We start from the raw sequence: 7,974 nt of genomic DNA, 5'->3' as shown, positions 1-7,974 counted from the left end.
CGAGGCGTTGGCGAGGAGAAACAAAGGTCTTTCCTGGAGGAGTCTGCCTGATGGAGGCAGGAGAAGTGGAGATCAGGCAGTCAGGTGGAATGATGTGTTGCGGAGAGAGTTCAACTTCTGAGGCATCCGAGGAACGAGAGAGAGCATCGGCCTTAATGTTCTTATCGGCAGGACGAAAGTGAATCTCAAAATTAAATCGGGCAAAGAACAGAGACCACCGGGCCTGGCGAGGATTCAGCCGTTGGGCAGACTGGAGGTAGGAGAGGTTCTTGTGGTCGGTGTAGATAATAACAGGAGAACTTGATCCCTCCAGCAGATGCCTCCATTCCTCAAGTGCTAATTTAATGGCTAGAAGCTCTCGATCCCCGATGGAGTAGTTCCTCTCCGCTGGAGAGAAGGTCCTAGAGAAAAAACCACAAGTGACAGCATGCCCGGAAGAATTTTTTTGTAGAAGAACAGCTCCAGCTCCCACTGAGGAGGCATCAACCTCCAATAGGAAGGGTTTGGAAGGGTCAGGTCTGGAGAGGACGGGAGCCGAAGAAAAGGCAGACTTGAGTCGTTTAAAGGCGTCTTCTGCTTGAGGAGGCCAGGACTTGGGATCAGCATTTTTTTTGGTTAAAGCCACGATAGGAGCCACAATGGTAGAAAAATGTGGAATAAATTGCCTGTAATAATTGGCGAACCCCAAAAAGCGTTGGATGGCACGGAGTCCGGAGGGGCGTGGCCAATCTAAGACGGCAGAGAGTTTGTCTGGATCCATCTGTAGTCCCTGGCCAGAGACCAAATATCCTAGAAAAGGAAGAGATTGGCATTCAAACAGACATTTCTCAATTTTGGCATAGAGTTGGTTGTCACGAAGTCTCTGAAGAACCATACGGACATGCTGGCGGTGTTCTTCTAGATTGGCAGAAAAAATTAGGATATCGTCCAGATATACAACAACACAGGAGTATAACAGATCACGAAAAATTTCATTGACAAAGTCTTGGAAGACGGCAGGGGCGTTGCACAGTCCAAAGGGCATGACCAGATACTCAAAGTGTCCGTCTCTGGTGTTAAATGCCGTTTTCCACTCGTCCCCCTCTCTGATGCGGATGAGGTTATAGGCGCCTCTTAAGTCCAATTTAGTGAAGATGTGGGCACCTTGGAGGCGATCAAAGAGTTCAGAGATGAGGGGTAAGGGGTAGCGGTTCTTAACCGTGATTTTATTAAGACCGCGGTTATCAATGCAAGGACGTAGGGAGCCATCCTTTTTGGACACAAAGAAAAATCCGGCTCCGGCAGGAGAGGAGGATTTACGGATAAAGCCCTTTTTTAGATTCTCCTGGACGTATTCGGACATGGCAAGAGTCTCTGGGGCAGAGAGAGGATAAATTCTGCCCCGGGGTGGAGTAGTGCCCGGGAGGAGGTCGATAGGGCAATCATAAGGCCTGTGAGGAGGTAGAGTCTCAGCTTGTTTTTTGCAGAACACATCCGCGAAGTCCATATAGGCCTTAGGGAGACCGGTTACTGGAGGAACCACAGAGTTACGGCAAGGGTTACTGGGAACCGGTTTTAGACAGTTCTTGGAACAAGAGGACCCCCAACTCTTGATCTCCCCAGTGGACCAATCCAGGGTAGGGGAATGAAGTTGAAGCCAGGGAAGTCCAAGGAGAATTTCCGAGGTGCAATTGGGGAGGACCAAAAGTTCAATCCTCTCATGATGAGATCCGATGCTCATAAGAAGGGGCTCCGTGCGGAAACGTATGGTACAGTCCAATCTTTCATTATTTACACAATTGATGTAGAGAGGTCTGGCGAGACTGGTCACCGGGATGTTGAACCTGTTGACGAGAGAGGCCAAAATAAAATTTCCTGCAGATCCAGAGTCCAAGAAGGCCACTGTAGAGAAGGAGAAGGCAGAGGCAGACATCCGCACAGGCACAGTAAGACGTGGAGAAGCTGAGTAGACATCAAGGACTGTCTCACCTTTGTGCGGAGTCAGCGTACGTCTTTCCAGGCGGGGAGGACGGATAGGACAATCTCTCAGGAAGTGTTCGGTACTAGCACAGTACAGGCAGAGGTTCTCCATACGGCGTCGTGTCCTCTCTTGAGGTGTCAAGCGAGACCGGTCGACCTGCATAGCCTCCACGGCGGGAGGCACAGGAACAGATTGCAGGGGACCAGAGGAGAGAGGAGCCGAGGAGAAGAAACGCCTCGTGCGAACAGAGTCCATATCTTGGCGGAGTTCCTGACGCCTTTCGGAAAAACGCATGTCAATGCGAGTGGCTAGGTGAATAAGTTCATGTAGATTAGCAGGAATTTCTCGTGCGGCCAGAACATCTTTAATGTTGCTGGATAGGCCTTTTTTGAAGGTCGCGCAGAGGGCCTCATTATTCCAGGACAATTCTGAAGCAAGAGTACGGAATTGTACGGCATACTCGCCAACGGAAGAATTACCCTGGACCAGGTTCAACAGGGCAGTCTCAGCAGAAGAGGCTCGGGCAGGTTCCTCAAAGACACTTCGGATTTCCGAGAAGAAGGAGTGTACAGAGGCAGTGACGGGGTCATTGCGGTCCCAGAGCGGTGTGGCCCATGACAGGGCTTTTCCGGACAGAAGGCTGACTACGAAAGCCACCTTAGACCTTTCAGTGGGAAACAGGTCCGACATCATCTCCAGATGCAGGGAACATTGGGAAAGAAAGCCACGGCAAAACTTAGAGTCCCCATCAAATTTATCCGGCAAGGATAAGCGTATCCCAGGAGCGGCCACTCGCTGCGGAGGAGGTGCAGGAGCTGGCGGAGGAGATGACTGCTGAAGCTGTGGTAGAAACTGTTGTAGCATAACGGTCAGTTGAGACAGCTGTTGGCCTTGTTGCGCTATCTGTTGTGACTGCTGGGCGACCAACCGTGGTGAGGTCAGCGACAACTGGCAGAGGGACTTCAGCGGGATCCATGGCCGGATCTACTGTCACGATGCCGGCTGGCAGGTAGTGGATCCTCTGTGCCAGAGAGGGATTGGCGTGGACCGTGCTAGTGGACCGGTTCTAAGCCACTACTGGTTTTCACCAGAGCCCGCCGCAAAGCGGGATGGTCTTGCTGCGGCGGTAGTGACCAGGTCGTATCCACTAGCAACGGCTCACCTCTCTGGCTGCTGAAGATAGGCGCGGTACAAGGGAGTAGGCAAAAGCAAGGTCGGACGTAGCAGAAGGTCGGGGCAGGCAGCAAGGATCGTAGTCAGGGGCAACGGCAGAAGGTCTGGAAACACAGGCAAGGAACACACAAGGAACGCTTTCACTGGCACTAAGGCAACAAGATCCGGCGAGGGAGTGAAGGGGAAGTGAGGTGATATAGGGAAGTGCACAGGTGTAAACACTAATTGGAACCACTGCGCCAATCAGCGGCGCAGTGGCCCTTTAAATCGCAGAGACCCGGCGCGCGCGCGCCCTAGGGAGCGGGGCCGCGCGCGCCGGGACAGAACAGACGGAGAGCGAGTCAGGTAGGGGAGCCGGGGTGCGCATCGCGAGCGGGCGCTACCCGCATCGCGAATCGCATCCCGGCTGGCAGCGGAATCGCAGCGCCCCGGGTCAGAGGACGTGACCGGAGCGCTGCCGCGGGGAGAGTGAAGCGAGCGCTCCGGGGAGGAGCGGGGACCCGGAGCGCTCGGCGTAACACTAGGGGTGCTTAGCAAATCCACCATAATCCTTCACATACAGGTATCTGAAACAAGAAGAACAGAAAAACACAAAAAATGGGTTAAAACATTTTGGACGCTCTCCCCCAGGGAGAACACTCTCAAAGCATTGTGGGAGAATCCGGAGAAACCGGATGTTGCTAAACTATCATTCCCAAACCCTCACAAGCAGGAAGATGAGCAGAGCAGGACACAGGGGGAACAGGAGATGAGTAGAGGTTTGTTTTCTTTTATATACTACACAACGCACATAGTTGTTAAAAAAAACAACTCTCCTTTCACCCGATATAAGGGCATATGACCATCATAGCAGAAACCCCCTTCTATAAACTAGAGGGGGAGTTGTTAACCAAGAGCAGCTCATGCTCTGGAAAACTCATCTGAATGGACACCATTTTACCATAATATCACACTTCTGCTGCGGACCTGCAAATAGCTGATCACCAGAAACTCCTTGTTTAAATAAGAGATTACTTAAATGTCTACTTGCTGTCTTTACTTTTTTTCACACTTTAGGTTGAGAATCAAGATACTGTACAGATCAGCATTTTTCATATATATTGAAGGTGTGGGCCATTTTATTAATAAAAAGGAATATATGATGCTTCATGCAACAAACAATAGGTCACACTGGTTGCACATAAGCTTTTTCTGCACGCTTCAGCCCAGTACATGACTCAGCAAGATAATACAACTTATTATGAATGTGTTGGAAACAGTGACATCCTGTGGTTCCCTAACATAACTCTATCTGAAGGCACTGAAGATTGTGGGGGGGGGGGGGGGGTATTTATGAATAATGGAATAATGGCTGTGGAATGTGTTTTTTTTTACTCCTTTTTTTTCCATGGGTGACTTTTTAACTCATTGCACCAAATTTACAAAAAGGCACAAGTCAGGCTATAAATTTGGTGCAATTTCAAAAATGACTGTCATATGTGTGAGTTTACCTACCTTACAGGTGAGTGTTTTTTTAAAAATAGGAAACATGTATATATAAATATATATATATATATATATATATATATATATATTTATCATTAACAAGGTGGTCTGTTTATATTAATGAATCATTTCAACTCATTTTTGTAATGTGTGTTTTCAATGGCAGTTTTTTATGGAAGTGAATTACGCCTTTTTAAAAGGTTTGCACCAAATTTTGCACCTTTTAAAGAGTCGCATTTTCATAAATTCCTGACCACTGTAAAAACCTGACTGAAAACACTAACCTGTGCAGATCTTCAGTCCAGGCTAAGACTCCAACACTCACTGCTATGCATTAGCTTTTTGGCCTCTGTTAGGTAATGGGGGCCCATTTATACATCTAACTTATATACTTGTATCTTTCTCCATAAATACAGCAAAGCTGTACTGCACTATAGTACAATAAAAAATTAAAAAATTTAAATATGTGTATATGTTTTAGCTTTTTGTTTATTTTTTATCTGGAATTGTACCTCACAGACTTTATCATGTCATAAAAGGGGTATTACGGGTTTATACATCTTATCCCCTATCCAAAGGATAGGGGATAAGATGTATGATGGCACGAGTCCTGCCGCTGGGGACCCCCATAATGTCGGTGCAGCCCCCTGCATTCTGTGCCAGGCGCTGCCACCGAGACGGGGACGGGGAAATGTCTTACGGACCCATGACGTACCGGTACGTTTGTGGGAATTCCGGTCCCCGCTGCTCGCCGGGCGAGAACCGGACCGGGGTGACTGCTGATATCTATCAGCAGGCACCCCGTGCAAATGTCCAGGGGGGTCATCACACTGGCGATTTGCGCCTATTCCAGGTCATACAGGTCTATAGTGACCCGATGACCCGGAAAATAAGGGGGATCGGGGTTGTCCAAGACCACCCCTCCTATCCCTGCAATTGGTCGTCTAGAAGCGACGACCAATAGCAGATCGGGGGCGGGGGGGGGGGGGTAACTTTCGGTTTCCCTGTTCTGCCCACCCACAATAGGCGGGGCAGAACAGGGAAACCGAAGAGGACAGGTGGCTGCGGAGGCGACGATCGGCGGCAGAAGAAGACGACGCTGCAGATCTCTGGATCGTACGGAAGCTGGTGAGTTGTCTAGCAACATCTGGAGGGCTACAGTTTGAGACCACTATACAGTGGTCTCTACACTGTAGCCCTCCAGATGTTGCAAAACTACAACTGCCAGCATGCCCCGACAGCTGTTTGGGATTTGCAGTTTTGCAACAGCTGGAGGTCTACAGTTTGGAGATCACTGTGCAGTGGTCTCTAAACTGTGGCTCTCTAGATCTTGCAAAACTACAACTCCCAGCATGTCTACACAGCAGTTTGCTGTCTGGGCATGCTGGGATTTGTAGGTTTGCAACATCTGGAGGGCCACAGTTATGAAATTACTGTGCTGTGGTCTCTAAACTGTAGCCCTCCAAATGTTGCAAAACTGCAAATCCCAGCATGCCCAAACAGTAAACAGCTGTCTCTGCATGCTGGGAGTTGTAGTTGCGTACCTCCAGCTGTTGCATAACTACATCCCCCAGCATGCCCTTCAGTGATCAGTTCATGCTGGGAGTTGTAGTTTTGCAACAGCTGGAGGCACTCTGGTTGGAAAATACTGAGCTAGGCACCAGAACCTAACTGAAGGTTTTCCAACCAGTGTGCCTCCAGCTCTCGCAAAAGTACAAATCCCAGCATGCACGGTATGCCAGCGCATGCTGGGAGTTATAGTTTTGAAACAGGCAGAGGTTTACCCCCCCCCCCCCCATGTGAATGTACAGGGTACATTCAAACGGGCGAGTTTACAGTAAGTTCCCTGCTTGAAGTTTGAGCTGTGGCGGCAGCGCAAACTCCTAGCGGGAAACTCACTGTAAGCCTCCGCCAGTGCGAATGTACCCTACAAACACTACACTAACACATAATAAAGGGTAAAACACTACATATACACCCCCTTACACTGCCCCCCCCCAAAAAAATGAAAAACATATTGTACAGTAGTGTTTCCAAAACAGAGCCTCCAGCTGTTGCAAAACAACAACTCCCAGCATTTCCGGACAGCCACTGTCTGTCCAGGCATGCTGGAAGTTTAGCAAAAGCTGGAGGCACCCTGTTTGGGAATCACTGGTGTAGAATACCTCTATGTCCACCCCTATGCAATCCCTAATTTAGTCCTCAAATGTGCATGGCGCTCTCTCACTTCGTAGAGCCCTGTCGTATTTCAAGGAAACAGTTTAGGGCCACACATGGGGTATTTTCGTACTCGGGAGAAATTGCACTACAAATTTTTTGGGGGGGCTCTTTCTCCTTTTACCCCTTATGAAAAGGGAAAGTTGGGGGCTACACCAGCCTGTTAGTGTAAAAACAAAAAAAAATTACACTAACATGCTGGTGTTGCCCCATACTTTTTATTTTCACAAGCGGTAAAAAGAAAAAAAGACCCCCAAAATTTGTAACGCAATTTCTCCTGAGTACGGAAATACCCCATATGTGGGCGTAAAATGCTCTGCGGGCGCACAACAAGGCTCAGGAGTGAGAGTGCACTATGTACATTTGAGGCCTAAATTGGTGATTTGCACAGGGGTGGCTGATTTTACAGCGGTTCTGACATAAACAATAAAAAATAAATGCCCACATGTGACCCCATTTTGGAAACTACACCCCTCACGAAATGTAACAAGGTGTATAGTGAGCCTTATGACCCCACAGGTGTTAAATGAAAATTCTTCAAAGTTGGATGGAAAAATGAGAAAAAAACTTTTTTTCACTAAAATGCTGGTGTTACCCTAAATTTTTCATTTTCACAAGGGGAAATATGAAAAAAGGCCACCAAAATTTGCAACCCCATTTCTTTTGAGTAAGGACATACCCCATATGTGGATGTAGAGTGCTCTGCAGGTGAACTACAATGCTCAGAAGAGAAGGAGCGACATTGGGCTTTTGAAGAGACAATTTATCCGGAATTGAAGGCCACGTGTGTTTACAAAGCCCCCATAGTGCCAAAACAATGGACCCCCCCCACATGTGACCCCATTTTGGAAACTACACCCTTCATGTAATGTAAGAAGGGGTACAGTGAACATTTACGCCCCACAGGTGTCTGACAGATTATTGGAACAGTGGTCCGTGAAAATGAAAATGTAATTTTTCATTTGCACACCCCACTGTTCCAAAGACCTGTCAAACGCCAGTCGGGTGTAAATACTCACTGCACCCCTTATTAAATTCTGTTAGGGGTGTAGTTTCCAAAATGGGGTCACATGTGGGGGGTCCACTGTTCTGGCACCACGGGGGCTTTGTAAACGCACATGGCCCCTGACTTCCATTCC

General features: G+C 48.4%; 1 protein-coding gene across 2 annotated transcripts in view; it reads right to left on the bottom strand.

Annotated features, from left to right (window-relative positions):
- Positions 1 to 3,652: 3,652 nt before the first annotated feature.
- LOC130274057 (chloride channel protein C-like) overlaps positions 3,653 to 7,974 on the bottom strand; it is a 245,721-nt gene continuing 241,399 nt past the window's right edge. For both annotated transcript variants that reach the window (XR_008844224.1, XM_056521886.1), the window contains one exon: positions 3,653 to 3,699. The gene's annotated coding sequence lies outside the window, so the exon portion shown is untranslated. The remainder of the gene's footprint in view (positions 3,700 to 7,974) is intronic.

Source organism: Hyla sarda, chromosome 5, assembly GCF_029499605.1.
Source record: "Hyla sarda isolate aHylSar1 chromosome 5, aHylSar1.hap1, whole genome shotgun sequence".
Taxonomy (NCBI): domain Eukaryota; kingdom Metazoa; phylum Chordata; class Amphibia; order Anura; family Hylidae; genus Hyla; species Hyla sarda.
This window is presented reverse-complemented; position numbering and strand designations above follow the sequence as displayed.